We start from the raw sequence: 18,530 nt of genomic DNA, 5'->3' as shown, positions 1-18,530 counted from the left end.
TTAAAGGTGCTATGAATAAAAACCCTATCTGGTATCTATCTGGCCTTTCAGTCTTTTATGTACTTGTATTTGGCTGTGAAGAACATCCCCTTTGAATCCCCTCACCCTCCCCACTGAAAGAGCATCCCCAGGCTCGTTTTCTTCTCTTCAACAATGGTGTATTTCTTCTCTTCTTCTATGGTATAGAGCATAGCTAAAGGAACAACCTGCAATTCGTCTTTAACAGCAGTACTCAATATCCTAAGCCTGTGAATCCTCTGTGAGAAGCCAAATACGTGTTAGTGATGGGAGGGCAGGGACTGGAAGGAGCTTTACCCTCRTGATCTGGTAACTAGTTCGGTTAGGCTGTACTTCATCCACCTCACCAGGGAACTGTGCATCAAATACAGTAATWCTGTACACAAGCTAAGAGTGTGCCTGTCTGTGCCTACCTACTACTGTAGCAGTGCTGCCATGAAACTTCCCGTCCCACATTACTGTGCTTGAGGAGGGCCCTGGAAAAACTTGAGAGTCAAAACTTAAAGGCAAGTAAAACGTGAAAGGAAAGCTCTCATGGAATAGGTTAATGATGCATTCTTCACAAAGTCACATTTTCCAAAACTTGCTTCTACTTCTTTCTGCTCTTGGCAGGAGATGGGGCAAGGGGTGTTTGCTGCTCTTTTATCTTTTAATGAGTTTCATGTCCAAAAGTTTGCGATAACTAACAACTCTGAGTGCCGTGAACTGCTCAAGCAGGTCAGTGGTGAAAATGAGGGAACCAAACAATGGTTCCTGAGCGGGAATTACAAGGAAAAGCTAAGAAGATCATCAGAGTAAGAAAATCAGAGTTGGTGGGTTTTAGGCTTTAACTTTAGACTTTGTAGCTCCAAGTGTGATCATAAAATTCACGCCAACAGGATTGTTTTTAATGAAACTGRTTTGAAAATGCAGCACAGTTGCTAGTAGTTGTTCACGTCACAGGACCAGACTGCAACTTGCCCAGTCTGTGAGTATATGGAGCTTTTCCCTGAAACCTATGTATGGCAAATGCCACATGCTAAAGCATTAATTTTGATATTGCAGATCTGGTCCTTTGGCTCTTCTTAACTTGTTTGCATAGGTGTAATGTGAGCAGTGCCTTTCTGCTCTCTTTCAGAGAGCACCTGCAGTGTTAGGTACTAAACACACACACACAAATACACAAATATATATATGCACACACACACAAGCATATATTCACACACAAAATGTAGTATATGTTCTAATCTATTATGTATTTTAATATTATGTTCATAATCATTAGCAGTAACATTCACAAAGCACTGACAGAAATATTTCTGTTGTTTTCTGACTTGTATGTCTGCTCATAACCATAAAAGTTTGACGTAAAGACAAATAATGCACTACTATATGCTATGCAAAATTATGTAAGGCAATAAGAATGTAAATCTGAGAAATTTAAGTGAAATTCTGAATATCTGAGATTCCAAAGAGAAGTTATGAAATCACTTTATAATTACACTCATTTTAATTTAGAATTTTATACTTTGTAAGCATTATATGGTAACAGAAAAGCATCATTTGTGGCAAAAATTTCAGAACTATTCTCATATGAATTCAAAACAGATTGTAAAACATTAAATGAACCATTAAATGAATATTGTGCTGTAATAGGTCTTCATAGGCTTTTTCTTTCATATTTTTCCTGTAGGACAGATTGCTAAAATACTCATCTAAAATTTGTTTACCCAAAGTTTGTGTTAAGGAAACAAGAGGCAAAGAATAGGTGTGTTCCTGGCAAAGTTCCTGTTTGCAACCCACCTAATGTTTTCTCGTTTGAAAGCATTTGATCGTTGTACAGGTGCTCATGCTTGAGCTCAGGCATTTTGCTTACAGAAATCTTCATGGGAAAGTCAATTAATTTACACAGGAGTGACAGCATTTGATCCTTGTTTCCATATGTATGTAATTTATGTAAGAAATTATATTGTAGTTAACAAAAATTTGAAAATATTTGAAAATAAATACTGGGATAGCTAATATACAATTAAAATGCACTTAGCATACTGTATAATATATCTGCATATATATATATATACATGTTTTTATCTGTGTGTTTATACATATATATGTATTTATACACTGGCACACACAATATATAATTACATTTACCAAAATGCTGATCACATTGAAAGAAGCAGAAAAGACTAGAGAAGCTACAGCTGGGAGTAAAAGTACCAGAAATTTCTGGTAAATAGACTTGTTGAGACATCCCCCGTGCTTTTTTTCTACTCAGGAGGTTATAGTAGTTCAGACCRGTCTTAATACAAATACCCACAGTTTTTCAAGTATCCAAAGCCTGACCGTATTCACTCCATTCTTTCCAATGAGCTTTAAAACCTGGAGTGCAGCGGTGCTTCATGGCACTGTTACAAAATAATTGTCCAGCAAAGTTGCCAGAGCCTGGGATCTTGGCCTAATTCCAGTTTTAACTGTTGCAACCTCCTTGCTCTGCTCTTCTGCTTTGCTACCAACAGTGGTGCGGGTGAGAGGAGCAAACTCCTATTCTGGAGTTTCACACTTTGCACCAGGACATCTGCTACGTCTCACGCTGCAGGTGACTGTTTTGATGCTGGAAAACGGGAGAGGTCCAAATCCCTCGTCAGTTTGCAAAGTACTGGCAGGTGTTTCAGAATGAGGGAAGAATTAAATGGAAAATCTGTATACTAATACCCAAGCTTTCTTTCMGTGTGTCAGCTCAATGTTAAGTGGATCTAAATCACTCTTTTTCGCAGTCTCCATTGAGGAGTTTTACARACCTGTGCTTTAAAGGTCTTCTAAATGTGTAGCTTTTATTTGCGTAGCTAGAAAGCTTTGTTGTGCCCCGGAGTCCATTAAATAATGTCCCAGCGTTTGGAACAGGCATGAGGCAGGTCTGCAGGGCTGGGTGCAGAAAGTCAGGAGCTGCGGGGGGCTAAGGTGGCCTCGCCGCCTCGAGAGCAGAACAGGCTCCTGTCCCTTCAGCTTGAAGGGCAGGGTGAGCTCGAGTCACCCACTCCCATCTGTCCTTCCTAAGACAAGCTGAAGAAGTGCCTCAAGCATTAGGCTGTACCTATATGTGTAGGTGATATTCTAAGGATGTTGATAGTATTCCRAGTAATTGCTTGGTCCCAAATTGTTTTACATAGCAGATAGACCCAACCTCCCCGAGGCTGAGCATCTGAGCCTGCTATAAACAGCACATTTGACTGGGCAAAGTTGTGGGAAACCTCCCCAGTCAAGGTGAACCCCCTTTAGCAGAGGGCTTGGACTAGGTGATCTCCAGAGTTCCGTTCTGATCCCTACCATTCTGTTACTCAAATATAATCTAGTCTATCATATATGTTATCTACTTTCATACCTAGGAAATACACCTATCAGAGGATAGGCACATGATCAAGTAGATAGGAAGTTCCATCTGCATGTGAGAAAGAACTTCTTTCCTGTGAGGGTGCCAGAGCCCTGGCACAGGCTGCCCAGGGAGGCTGTGGAGTCTCCTTCTCTGGAGATCTTCCCAACCCRCCTGGATGCCGCCCTGTGCCCCGTGCTCTGGGTGTCCCTGCTGGAGCAGGCGGTTGGACTGGGTGATCTCTAGAGGTCCCTTCCAACCTCAACCATCCTGTGATTCAGTGATAGGATAGCGGATAAGAAAAAAAAATGGAGATCCCTTTTGGCCTGTATCTCTACCCATTTCGATCCTAGTCAAGTCATTTTTCTTTGACTAAGAAAAAATACTGACAGATATATAGATGAAGAATTAATGTTTTGGATGTAGCATTAAGTATGAATTAYTGTACCTGTGACAGCAAGAGTCAGTGGATATTTTGGAAAGCTTATCCTACCATGCACCAAAATTGATGTTGTACTGTGTGATAGCTGGGACATTTGAAATCAATGGAAGCTCACCAGGTGAAGCTATGCTGATGTGTAAGAGAAACAGCTGTCAGGACTTTCTTAKGAAAGATCCTTCCTGCAGGGTCTGTAATTTTTACGGGTGTGAAAGGAGAGCTAAGAGGTAACTGACTGGTTGAGTTCCTGACAAGTTGAATTCTGCTGAGTGACTGTTCTGAAAGCAAATGKCGGTCAGGAATAATGCTAATGATACTGGATAGGCATGTTTATTTTTTAATTTAAAGTAAATATTTAAAATTGATATTCAAATTCAACACATCCTCTTTCTGCAGGCTCTAATGTATCTTCATTTTGATCTGCCCTTACCTATCCTTCAATAGGGATTATGTTATGGTTGTTTCTCTAGGTTTTCTTTTTTGACTTATCCTTAACTGATGAATTCAGGTCATAGGTTAATATGAAGCCACCATCTCTCAAGATTTACTTTTTTTTATAGATTTTTTTTTTCTGTTTTCTGTAACTTGTTTAAGTAAGATGAACCTAGAGTAAAAACCAAATAATGCCTTATTTGTAGACTGAAAAAATTGATACTGCACACACTTTTCTCCATTTTTGTCCCATTAACAATTGCATGCATTTGCAGTGACCTTGAAGTAGTAACTCTGTTGTTCAGAAAACTTTGATTTTGCTGAGCTTCTTAAAAAGCAGGAAGGAAGTTGTGAGCCACACATACGTATATATACAGATGTCAAGTACRGTTAGGGAAGATAAGCAGATACATTCCTTAATAGCAATTAAATAAGAGAAGGGAACACACTGTCCACWTCAATTAAGAATTTTCAAAATTCCTTACCTGACAAGGGATGTCAGTTCCTCTCCTTTTTTTTTTTACTACTTTTTTTTTAAATTATTCCTTAAAATGCATAGCATGTAAGAAATAACATCAGACCTCTGTGTAAAATATTGGTATTTTACACAAATTTATTGGTATTTAAAACATTGGTATTAAGAGCTTCATATGGTATTAAGAGCTTCAAGTTTGTGACTTATTTTTCTCTAACAGGCACACAGTGGACACTGAAAAATATTATATAGTATTTGAGAATATAAAAATGAAGGATCTGCACGATGTCTATCTCTTACATGTGACACTCCTTTCAGTACATCCCAGAATTAGATTTTTCTCATTTTTTTATAAAAGTCTGTCATGAAGCTGAATGAAGCCCCTTAGGAGATTTTTCCTGGTTGTAGCAGAGCACACTCACCATAAGGAAGTTCACACTGTTGACTGCCCACCACCTTATTGGTTTCCATCAAGACAATTTTGAATTCTAACAGTTTTCTAGTGTGTTGACATACTGTATTTCACATCCGGTTTATCAAACATACACTACCTTTAATTGTAAAACTGCTAAACAGAACCATATCCATAGAGATCTTTGCAAAGAGTAAGACTCCTTGCAAGAGTCATTTGTAAATGAGATGACCTACCAGCTATCATTTAAGGGTGATTTGTTTGTTTGTAACAACTCTTTCAGAAAAACAAGTGTCTTTTCACTTCTTGAGGTTGTTCATGAGGATGTCATGTAAGACAAAGTCAAAAGTCTTGGCAAAGAGAAGGTATATTCTGTCTCCACTCTTAGCCTCTATGCCAGTCAGTCCTTTTATCTGTCTCATATAAATCAGGCATGTCATTGTGCACACCATTGTCTGCACAAGATCTCTTGCTCAAAGAGATCTTCTGTTCCTGTTCATGCTGTTTCCAAGTGATACCATGATGTGGTCTGCCCAAAAATTACCTTCTCACTCTGAGTTTGGACAGAAGAAGTTTGGAGGAATGGAAACTTCCTTCAGCTCATGGTCCTCGGACAACCACATTCAAGCACAGCAGCCTTGCAGACATGGCACATGGACCACAATGTCACATGAGAAGTTGTTTGGGTGCCATAAAATTCCTCAGTGGGTTTTGCCATGCCCAGGTGTGCACTGGGCGCTTGGTGGTGGTGGGCATCACTTACACGTTCACACCTTGATATCCCTATCAGGCATTGGAGAGTACTTCCAATAGAGATTCTCGTTTCCTTTCCTCCAAAATAAATCAAGTCTGCAACCACTCAAATTTCTGTGAGAACCAAACATACTACCAGTAAGTGAAAATAATCAGTGGCTTTACTTCAAAACCACCCTACCAAAGCCAAACTGCTCTAGACAGAGATCTAATTTTCTTCAGATAATTTGTTAAAACACTTAAAAATTTAGACACTGATTAGTCCCTTAGCTCATCTTGATTTTATTTCCATGTGTTTTTGCTACTTTTTATGCACATCCTCAGCCTTCTATCCACTTTTTACACTTTTTGTATAATTCTTTTTTTATTTTTTTTTCCAGATTACTGAGATGTCTCTACGCTGGCATTTAGGGATGAAACTGTATTTTTTTTTTTTAATTTTAATTGCTTATTTACGTATGGAAGTTATTTGTTTTGGGGAAGCTTTTTAAACAGATGTTATAAGGTTCTAAGTGATTATAACATCTGGAAAACTTTGTTTAAGGCAAAGTAAATAATATACCCCATAGTCAGGCATCTCAGAATAGGAGAATGTTCAGAAAAATCTAGGGACAAGATATGGATACAAATAATTACTAATTATGTCATGAACAGTTATTTGTAGTATATAATGAATGAGCAGTTTCTAGGGCAATGGTTTTGGTGCAATTTCTCCTCTTATAAACAGCTATAAACATCTCTGAAAAGGTTTCTGTTAGATTTTCACTTTTTCATACATTTTTTCATGGTAGCTATCCATTCTCATGTCAGCTATTTCCTCTTCTCAGTACAAAAAAATGTCAAGATAAGCCCTCTGTTCAGTCTTGCTCCTAAATCAATAGAAGTGGGAATATCACACCTGTCAGAGACAAGAAACAGCCAAGAAAACTGGGCATAGTGCATCATAGTGAAGCTAGTAAATAAGAGAATTGTACACCCTGTTCTCTCTTCGCTATCACAGTGAATCTCACTGCTGATTTCACTGATAAAAGAAAAAAAGTGCTTTATTTTTAGCTCGAATTTTTAACTTCATCTTTTTGACAGAGGAGCTTGTCAGACCTTTGACTGCTGAACTGAACAGGCCTTTGCTGTTTGTCCTGCTTTTGTGTACCACGACAAAGTTATCCTTGAGTCATCACATTGATAATCTAAGTAGATTGAAATCCTGGAGGCCTTCCAGGTCTTTAATGATTCCCATGGCTTTTCTTTGACCCTTCTCCAAATTATTCACATCCATCATGAATTCTGAATGCTAGAAATGGACACAGTATTCCAGTAGCTATTGCTTCTCTGCCAAATGCAGAAATGGCACCACTTTCCACTCCTGTCCACTGCAAGTGCCTCTTTTTGTCCCCTTGGTCTCAGTGGTAGATTATCGCATCCCCAATGCGATATCAATCATCATGACTTTACAGGAAAGTTGGCTTCTCTCCCATTTCTGTGATTTACATTTTTGCTCTTAGATGTGAGAGCTTCTATATGACTGCCTAGAAGTGTAATTTATCTGTTCTGTACCATCCAGTATACCTGGACAATGACCTTCATCTTCATCTGACCTATCTCTTCTTGGAGATCCTTCATCTGACCTATCTCTTCTTAGTTTTCCAATCCTGTTATCTTTATGCCATAACCAACTTTTGATAGACTTACTGTTATGTCCCTTTCCACAGTCACTGAAATAAGAAATGTATGATTCCTCTGGCATCTTATGGAAAACAGTTAAGCAAACAAGATAAAACTACACCATTAGCTACAAATACTTACGGAGATTTATCATGAAAGTGGTTTTTAGACAATATAATGTCTGCTATGCTGAATAATTTTTGTATAGTTTGTTAATGACTGTGTTATGCAGTGCCAAGGCAAACATTTTCTAGAGGTTTGGCATTTTGTCAACTGAAGTTGGATTTTCATTCAAGAATTTCAGCAACTTTGAAAAAATTTTAATAGCTCTTTTGATTAGAATTAATAATATTGCCCTTCCTTAATTCTTGCTAATTAATGTACGCCTTTTTTTTTTTTTTTTTTTTTTTTTGATATTTTCCTTAGACTGTGGTCTGTCTACCAGGCCAAGTCTATTCATTTTCTGACTTAAAATGATAGGAAAATGTTGGCTTCCATCGAATCCTATCGAAGTGAAAGTGAAGAAGGCTCACTAAAAAACTACACCGGGTGCTCTTTATAATATACCGTTAAAAAGAGTATGATTGTAAGATATATGCACCTTAAAAACACATGACTTCAGCACCTGTTAGCTGTCCACCACTGGAGGATTCTACTGGAATCATCCTCATCTGTCAGGAAGTCATCATTCATTTTTCTCTTTTGATATAGAACAGAAACACTTGGTGATTGTTTCTGCTTTTTCTGTTTGAACTTTCACAATTACATTAGGATTGCCTTGCTTTTACTATTATTATTATTGGTCTTCCTTTGATACTTCAAAAATATTTTACTGTCTTTAACCTAGATAGAAAGTTATAAGCTTCTTCTTTCATTCTTTATCTTAGATATTCAAGGATCTGACATAACACATGCATAAGAAAAGGATTCTTATTTCTAACCTTTACCTTGCAGGTAAGGCTTTGCTTCATAGGACTGAATCTCTTGACTGCCTGTAGCTATAGATGAAATACGCACAAATTCTAAGACAAATCATTTTGGCTTCTACTGATTTTGAGCATTCTCAGCTGATCTTTCTGTCTACCATGCTGGTAGCTCTGTAGATCCTGTTGTTTTTCTTAAGACTCTTGGACACCCAGTCAGAACCCWTTAGGAAGCATATTTGAATCTAATGCTTTTCTCCTAAGTTTACCTCCTAGAAATCAAAGGCCTCAGCTCCCTTGTTCTTATATGCATTGCCCAGAGCTTTATACAATTCTGCATTTGCCTCTGTGCTCCAAGTTCTCATATCTGTCAAGATTTCCTTTGAACATACCAGACTTTTCCCTATTATCCTTCTAATCTTGACTAAATTGTCTTGACTTCATGATTCTCAGGCACCTCTGCATGTCTGCTACTATACCAAGGTACAGTAATAGAGAGGATTCCTCAGATCCTCTCTAAATCTGTTCCCTTCAAATTTTTAAAGCAGTATTTACCACAGCATCCAAGAACACAAGTATCAAGCAAACCTTGCTAAACTGATTTCTTCACCTAATTCTACACACTGGGAATTATTATGTTTCTTTTGTATTATTACTTGTGCATGGGTTATCACAGTTTTGAACTGGACAGGGCAAGGAATCAGGTTTATGTATGTTTGCTGTAGTAACATTTCTCTCTACAGAAATATCTCTCGTATAGATATTTATATTTGCATTTATTCCTATTTTGAAATCTGCTGAAATGGATCTGGACTTGATAAAAAGTAATAAAGGGATTATTCAGTGGCTGGTAGGAATCCAGTGGTAAGGCAGCTAAAATAAATATGAGAAGCTATGACTTTATTTAGGAAAGTAAATTCATTATTAGGTGTATTTATTTTTAATGCACAATGTATTGTGCATTAAAACAACCAGCTTTAACTAAAAATACATTTTTAGTTGCATTTTTTTCTTGTTTTATACTTCCTCCTAGATTTTTCAACCTTGGGAAAAGAGGGAGAGATTGTGAACATTACTGGAGCGCTCCTGCTTTCCATCTATGATAGAGCTATATACATCCTTTGATCAAGTCCTTCCCCTAAACTGGTTGAAGTAGGAGCATTGCATGTGGCAGAACCAAAACATGATATTGAATCATAGAGCAATTTAGATTGGAAGGAACTTCTAGAAGTCCTCTAATAAAGCCCCCACTCAAAATGTGTCCAACTTTGAAGCTAGATCAGGAGGCTCTGTTCTGACCTTGACCTGAATATCTACAGTGATGAACATTCTGCATCACCTCATTCATAATTCTCATCCTGAGATTTTTTTTCCATATATACTGTTGGAATTTCCACTCCTGGAACCTGTAGCTGTTGCCCCCCCTCTTTTTTGTGCATGTCTGGCTCTATCTTCTCTACAACGCTCTATTAGGTCTCCGAAGACAGTAATTTGTTCTCCCTCCTAGCCAGGTCCCCTCTTTTCCAGGCTGAACAAACCCATTTCCCACTGCCTTTCCCTCTGCACCGTGTTCTCTAGCCCCTGACTGCTTCGTTCTTTCAAGTTTTTCACAACTTGCCAGAACCAGACCCAGCACTCCAGATGTGCTCTCACAGAGAATGATCACTTTTCCTAGCCCACCAGCTGCACTTTTACTAATGGAGCCAAATCAGAGACTAACCCTCACTGCTGCCAGGGGTGATTGCTGGCCCATGTTGAAGTTGGTGTCCACTCTCAAGCCCATTTTTGTAGAGCCGCTTCCTTCAATTGGAAGGCCTTCAATCTGCACTGCTCTTTTGGGCTACTTCTCCCCAGATGCAGGACTTGGCATTTCCCCCTAGCCATCACTCCATGATGTGTCYGCATGACCATTTCTCTGTCATTCTGAGGTCCTTCTGAACAGCTGCCCTGTCCTCCCTGGTATCAAGTGCCCCCACCACCCCACCTTCCTCCCCAGCATGGTGTATCCTGCAAACTTGAAGTACAAGGTCATCCATCATTCAGGTCACTGGTAAAAATAATGCACTCTACCTATACCTCACTAGAGACCCCTGAGAATGCCATTTTTACCTAGTATCTGATTAGACTTTGAACTAATATTACCCTTTAAACTTGTTGGTCTAGTCAGTCTTTTAGCCACATTGTAGTCCACATCTCAAGTCCATATTTTGATCATTCTGGAGGCCTTTCTGAAGATAAACAACATCTGTTGCTGTCCTTTTGCTCATGTAACCAGTGATTTTAACACAGAGGCAATCAGGCTCCTTGTGGTAAGTCTATGCTGACTGTTTCCACTTACCTTCCTCATGTACCCGGAAATGGCCTCCAGGAGGATTTGCTCCATAACCTGCAGACAGTTTGAGAAGAGGTTGACTGGACAGTAGTTTTCCAGAAGCTCTTTTTCTTGTTTTTTGAAGATGGACACAGCATTTGCCTTTTTGATGTCATCGGGAAACTATCCCACTCTTTATCACCCTTGAAGGATGATAGAGAGGAACATCACAGTAATATGTCTGCTCCCTAAGCATCCTTGGATACCTCCTTTTCAGTCCCATGAATTTCTGTGTGCCCTGTTAGCCAAACTGATCTGCAACTCCAGTCTCCTCTACCAGGGATACCACTTCCCTTTTCTTGTATTCTGCCTAAGTTTCAGGAAAACACGGAAAAAACAGAGTTATTGAATGCATTCTTTGCTTCAATGCTTAACCAAGGGCAGCCTTCTCGAATCCCAGGCTCTAGAGACAAGAGAAGAAGCCTGGAGAGAGGAAGGCTTGTCCTGGGTAGAGGAAGATTGGGATAGGCAATGCTTAGGTAAACTTGCTATCTGTGGGCCCTGATGTTATGCACCCAAGAGTGCTGCTTGAGCTGGAGGATATTATTGCCTAGCTTCTCTCTATCATCTTCAAAAAGTCCTGAAGAATGGAAGAGGTGCCTGAGGACTGGAAGAAAACCAATGTTACACCAATCTTCAAAAAGAGCAAGAAAGAGGACGCAGGCAACTACAGGCCAGTCAGCCTCACCTCCATCCCTGGAAAAGTGATGGAACAGCTCATCCTGGCTGCTGTCTCCAGACACGTGGAAGAGAAGAAGGTGCTCAGGAGTAGCCAGCATGGATTCACCAAGGGGAAATCCTGCTTGACTAACCTGATCACCTTCTATGATGGAGTGACTGGCTGGATAGATGAGGACAGAGCGGTGGATGTCATCTATCTGGACTTGAGCAAAGCTTTTGACACCATCCCTCACAACATCCTCCTGGGCAATCTCTGGAAGTATGGGATACATGAGTGGACAGTGAGGTGGATTGAGAACTGGCTGCATGGCAGAGCTCAGAGAGGGGTAACCAGTGGTGCAATCTAGCTGGAGGCCTGTAGCTAGTGATGTTCCCCAGGGGTCAGTTCTCAGTCCAATTCTGTTCAATTTATTCATCAGTGACCTGGATGAAGGGACGGAGCGCCCCCTCAGCAAKGGGTCTTGATGACGATACTAAACTGGGAGGAGTAGCTGATACCCCAGAGGACTGCACCGCCATCCAGAGGGACTTGGACAGACCGGACAACTGGACGGTGAGAAACCTCRTGAAGTTCAACAAGGGAAAGTACTAGGTCCTGCACTTGGGGAGGAATAACCCCGGACATCAGCACAGGCTGGGGACTGACCTTCTGGGGAGCAACTCTGTTGAGAAGAACCTCGGCGTCCTGRTGGACAACAAGTTGACCATGAGGCAGCAGTGTGCCCTCGTGGGCAAGAAGGCCAATGGGACCTGGGGTTCATTAAGAAGAGCGTCTCCAGCAGGGCGAGGGAGGTGATCATCTCCCTCTACTCAGCCTTGGTAAAGACACATCTGGAATATTGTGCCCAGTTCTGGGCTCCCCAGTACAAGAGGGATGTGGAGCTGCTGGAGAGAGTCCAGCGCAGGGCTACGAGGATGATCAGGGRCCTGGAACATCTGCCATATGAGCAAAGGCTGAGGGAGCTGGGCCTGTTCAGCCTGGAGAAGAGAAAGATGGAGGGGGATCTGATCAGTGTGTATAAATACCTCAAGGGAGGCAGTGAGGAGGATGGGGTGGCCTCTTTTCAGTGGTGGCCGCTGATAGACCTAGAGGAAATGGCCACAAATCGAAGCACAAAAAGTTCCACAGGAACTTAAGGAAGAAATTCTTGATGAGGAGGCTGATAGAGTCCTGGAATAGGCTGCCCAGAGAGGTTGTGGAATCTCCTTCTCTGGAGATTTCCTTCTCTGGAGATCCACATCTCAAAAAGATCTCAAAACCCGCTTGGACGCAATCCTGCACCATGTGCTCTGGGTGACCCTGTGCGTGCATGGGGGTTGGACCAGATGATCTCTAAAGGTCCCTTCCAATCTTTATGATTCTATGATTCTATGAAGCTTAAGAGCGGACCTTGCCTGTAGCAACAGAGACAAAACACTCATTGAGTCAATCTGACTTTTCTACACCATTCACCATCAAGTCAGCCTTCACATGCAGCAGCAAATCCAGACTTTCGTTATTCTTTATATCAGTGTTCTTATAGCAGTTCATTCTACTGCCTTTGTACTTATGTTTATTTATTTATTTATTTTTAACCTCCACACCCCTCACCAATTTAAACCCCAAGATTTGTCTTTCCTAACGTCATCCAGGCAAGCTCGAGCGATGCTTACCATACCACTCCCTGCTTCCACTCTCTGAGCGCTTCCTTTTCGTGTTTGAGCTGGTCGGGAGCATCCTGCTGATCCAAGCTGGCCTCCTGCCACACTGTTTCCTGCACATTGGGACCGACCTCTTGCGCTTTCAGGAACTGTCCCTTGCAGATCTCTGCCATGGGAGTGAGAGCTTGTCATGCAATATACTGCTGATGTTTTAGCATTCCTTCAGCTTTGCTAGAAGAGCAGTTTATATTAGTGTTTCCTACTCCACCAGAGGCAAAATCAGCCAGGTACATTGCATAAACTGTATAAACTAATCCAAGTAATTTGGCCTGAAGTGGGCTAAGGAGTATTCACAGAACATTTTATTAGTCAGTATAAATATGGCAATAAATAATTGGAAGGAAAAAAAAATCACTAAAACTCATTGAACATATCCCTCCAGCCTAGGCTCAAATTTGCAACATTTAAAGCCATATTGGAAAAAGATTGATTTAACTCCAACTAATGTTCAACTGAGTTTTCAAGTTAGCACTTGCAAAAAAAAAAAAAAATTATATACATCCCTATATATGTAGTGGTTGAATAAAGAATTTTAAATCCACTTTGATGCCTTAGATATCCTAGGCACCATTCAATACCAAAAGCAAAGAAATTTGGATTATATAGCAAGGTTTAGGCCTAGCTTACAAGATCTGTAGCCACTCATTCTTGAGATCCACTGAGACTATTTTGCTACTCTTGTTRCCTCTTCCAGACTTTTTTTCACTAACCATTAGATGCTTAAATATTAAAATGTTATGAGGATAATTCTAAGCATATTTTTTAGGCCATCCACAAGGGAGCTAGGAGTCAAAATCTTCTCAGACAAGGCTGACATTCTGAAGCTACTTCTGCGTTGTATGGATCATGGAATAAAGTCATAATCCTCCAGGAAACTGCTTCTTCATTTCTGATTCTATGGATAAAATCCTGAAAACACCAGCAGGGGAAAAAGCAGCTAAAAATAAATTACAAATACAAATTAATTTTCAGTTAACTTACTTAAAACATATCTCTGGCATATTAAAAAAAACTGATGGAGAAAACTATTACTCAGGTCCAGCTTTACCTTTATTGTAACAACTTTGATAAAAATCAAACACAAATAAATTATGAACAGTACATTGGAAAAGAGCTAACAGCAGCAATATCCCTGTCTATTTCAAATACATACGTTTTCTTTTTTTTTTTTTTGTCAATTCACAGCTAATAATTCTAATGTTACGTCTATTGTTTTGTTTTCTCGTGATGATTTTACCATTGTTAAGTCTCCCCCTCTTTACTGGAAATGACTTTTCACTTTTCCCTCTCTTCAAACATCCTACCCTGCAAATGAGCAGGATACAGACAAAGGCACACCTATTTACTGAATCTAAACATGCCCAAGTTATCATGAATATCTTCAAAGTGCTTCTCTTCCTTCCACTCTGTCCCCCACCCTTCTTGCCACATAGAAATTACAATTGCTTTTGATGTCAGTGTGTCTGGATTCCTCGTTCTACTGTCAACCACGATGTGGGACACTTAAAAGAAAAATTGAAAGAGGAAGAACAAGTCAGATGAGGTCTACTTTCTGTTCTAGAGAACATGAACCTTGAGAATATGAATCACTTTAGACATGGGAGTAATCTGATTAAAATCAGGGGGTTAAAATCATTCGTCTTAAGAAACTGAGAAAATATATTACAAGACTAAAGACTAGGGTGTAAATTCCTAGATCTGTGTTTCTTGTCTACATGGGATAACTCAGAGCTTTGAGCTGCCTCAGATATCAGGACTGAATAGATATGTTAATAGGTACACTAATTAGGTAATCAGTCATGCTAAAGCCCTTATGCTGGATTTCAGTAGCCTAAACACAGGTGGCAAGTATAATTTGAGATGCTSTGTGCCCTGCCTTATGTCTTATGCCTTGTGTTATGACAAGTCTTGTGTTGTATTTCCAGCCCCATCAGTGTCTCTCAGATGTTCCCTCTAAAGTCTATCTTTCCTGCAGGATTTTCATGATAATGCAACCACACTGCAAGAGCTATCTGCAACAATATCTGCATATTTAAAGCTAGTCCTGGTATGTGACTCAGAATTGGAAAGTGTATGCGTGTATAATATAAGACCTGAGCACCATTCAGCCTCTTAAGACCAAAACCACCWTGCTGAAAAACTTAAATCGCTCTCTAGCCCTGGAAGTGCCTAAATTCTCTATTTTTCTCATTGAATTGTACTAGAAATTCTTGAGGTAAGGTTCCAGGATGTGGGATATGTAAGTTCAGCTCTTTCAATCAAAAAAGTCTTAACACAAGGTTTTGTGCAACGAGCCACCAGCCTCTTGTGCATTTTGAATTTTGTTCTCTTTATGAAAGCATAGTAAAGAGGAAGCAACACTGCAGATCTGCACCCAGATAAACCTCAGAGCAAAGAGGCTTGAAGGCAAATCTCAGACTGACAGTCCTCTGTGAGCAGCCTTGAGATAGATGTCCAAACCCAAGCAAAAGAGCAAATCAGTCATACAGTCATACAGTCATACAGTCATACAGTGTTCCCTGTTAGGTACATTAGCTGATCTGCTCTTTCTGGTGGTGAGAAACTCATTCTCAGGCACCTTCCTGATGCCTCTGGGACCTCTCCTTCAAGTCTTCACCAGCGTCACAGGTCTACATTTACAGTGACATTTTGGATACAGTCCCACATGTCTAACTATATACTAGTGAATTTCCATGACAATCTACTTCTAAGCACATACAGAACTGCTACCATTTTGTCAAAGTTGGGCAGCTCGGCACATACTTCATGCTTATATATAAATGGAACTTTAAATTAAGCCCTCCTCTATTTTTCCAGCAACTCTATCTAGAAGGCAGATTTTTGTGCACACATAACACACACCTAAGGCCCGTAGCCATGCAGAATTCAGAAGTTGCGACCAAATTTCTTCTAATAGTCAAAAGCAGATCATTTACTATTCAGAAAAAGTATTTATTATTTGAAACAAATAAACAAACAAAACAAAACAAAAAGGTATTTTCTGGTTTCTCCCAGTTCTTTATACATTAAATGAAAATTTATATTATCTGAAAAGGAAAAAAAAAWTCAAATCTATTTTTTTATTTATTTTTTTCTCATTTCTAAATGATGCACCTGACATGTAAGGGCAGGCCACTGCTGTCAAGAAGCAGATTATCCATCTCCATTGTCCATCTGTGCCTCTATACAAAAATTAAATAATACAGCCAATGCCTGGATAACAAGTACAGGACAGAATTGTCTTTTCCAGCAATCAGGGCACTTATGTACAAAAAAGATGCTCATTCCTGATCCAAAGACTCACATGAAGTGACCTTCAGCTAGCATGACCACTAATTGCATTCTTGATTTCCTCTTCTTACAAAATTATACAAAATTCTGAATTAAAAAAAAAAACAATCAAATCTAGTTTTCCTCACTGAAAAGATAATAACTCATCAACGCATTACAGAAATCACCATTATAAATTCTTTCTGTTATTGAATACCTACTCAAGACTTCATTTAACTTTTTCTAAATAAAAATAATAAAGAGACTAAGATCATTTTAAAACAGTTTTCAAAAGTATTTAAATCAGTAAATTATTTTGGATTGTCATTTAAATTTCTTGATTTCTTATTATAGTTGAAAAAGAGCAGAAATTCACTATGCCACAATCTGTGAGGCAGGCTAGGAATTAGCCCTAAATTCAGATGTTTTTGGTATGGCATAGGTGGCAAAGAGACAACAACGTCTAGATTGGCGCAGAGCTCCACAAGCCAAGATTGTTGATGAACAAAACCTTTTTCTTTTTTCAAAAAAGTTGTAAATAAGTTTGGGTCTATCTGAATGTCACATGAAAGACTGCCTTACGGCTCTGGAATTTCCTTCTCTGTGTTAACGTCTACTTGCTCTCCTATAATTAGATTTTCTAAAATTCTTTTGAGATTTTTGCTACTTTTTTTWAAAAAAATATTTAAATTTAATTTCCAGGACTGCATATCTTGTTCTTTCAGCTCTACATCAAGATACACAATAAAGTCTGTCTCATATTTTAAAATTGAACTGCACCTATGAGCTCTATTTAGGTACACTTCTTACTTGTTGTATTATATTTAAACAAACATTGGGAGAGTATTATGTCCTCCTGGTATCTTGGCATATTGGGTTTTTTTTTTCAGTTTAGAATAATATACTTAACCTGACTGTCTGACAAACTCAGTATTTTCAGTCCCAAATGCCTATGTAGTCAGTACATGCCTATTGCAGAGTAACAACAGACAGAGCACGCTCTACTGGGAGAGTGTATTTTTCCAGCATATCATGCAAAAACTGGGAAAACCTAGCCCCTGCAACCAGGAGAAACTATGCATTTTTCATCATATTAGCGAAGTCCAAGACACCCTAAATATGCTGGCATTTGTTTTCCCAGTAATGCCACAGAGCAGTCTACAGGCAGCAAATAGTCTTCTTACTACAAGAGATTTTTTTCAATTTTAAAAATTACAGAAATTAAATTTTAACTAAATTTTTAGATTATATGTTACAGAGCACTGGTCCATAGTGGCAGCCACAGAAGTATGTTGGTTTTTACTGTTTTTTGAACTTACTAAAATACACATGTTGTCAATGACCACATTTCATCCACAAAGCTTTATTTTCTGCCTAGAAATTTAACCTTGGGACTTTTGAGAAGATTTTGAGCATTTGTCCAAGATTCAGTGTGGAAGTGGTGGATGATTTATGAATGATGTGAACTCCTGATTACAGATTAACTGTACAGAAAGTGCACAGGAAAGGAAAATGTCCCAAATACAGCAGGTTTTGTGTTTATATTCCCATTTACAGAGCAGCACAGCAATAGGGAGCATCTAGTGCACCCTGGAAGCCTGGGACTAGAGCACATAAAATATCTAGCAGATGAGCAGCCCCCAAAGCACATCAATCTGAAGAAACCAAGCACCAGAAATACAAAGCAATAGACTTAAGAACTGTGTAGGCCTTCAGTTCAGTCCACAAAMAATATACTTAGGCACAACTGGCAGCCTTAATATAGCCTTATATATTTCCATTAGCCTACAAACTGATCAAAGGGCAAATCAATTCTGTGGCAGTATCAGGTTGCAAAAAGTATCTTGGAAAATAAGCTGTTAACCATATCCATTAAACACACTGCTCTGTGTCTTAAACACTAACCTGCCTTGTTGGAATGTAAGAAACGATTGCAGACACACCAAAAAGAAGTAATTATATTAATAATCCTGTTTATTGCTCCCTGAGTTACTTTAKTCGTATGGAATGAGACTTAAAGACCAGTTTGGCAGGTCTTCTCACT

Source organism: Nothoprocta perdicaria, unplaced genomic scaffold (genome assembly GCF_003342845.1).
Source record: "Nothoprocta perdicaria isolate Ctin4 unplaced genomic scaffold, notPer1 scaffold_37, whole genome shotgun sequence".
NCBI lineage: Eukaryota > Metazoa > Chordata > Aves > Tinamiformes > Tinamidae > Nothoprocta > Nothoprocta perdicaria.
Note: the sequence above shows the minus strand (reverse complement) of the source record.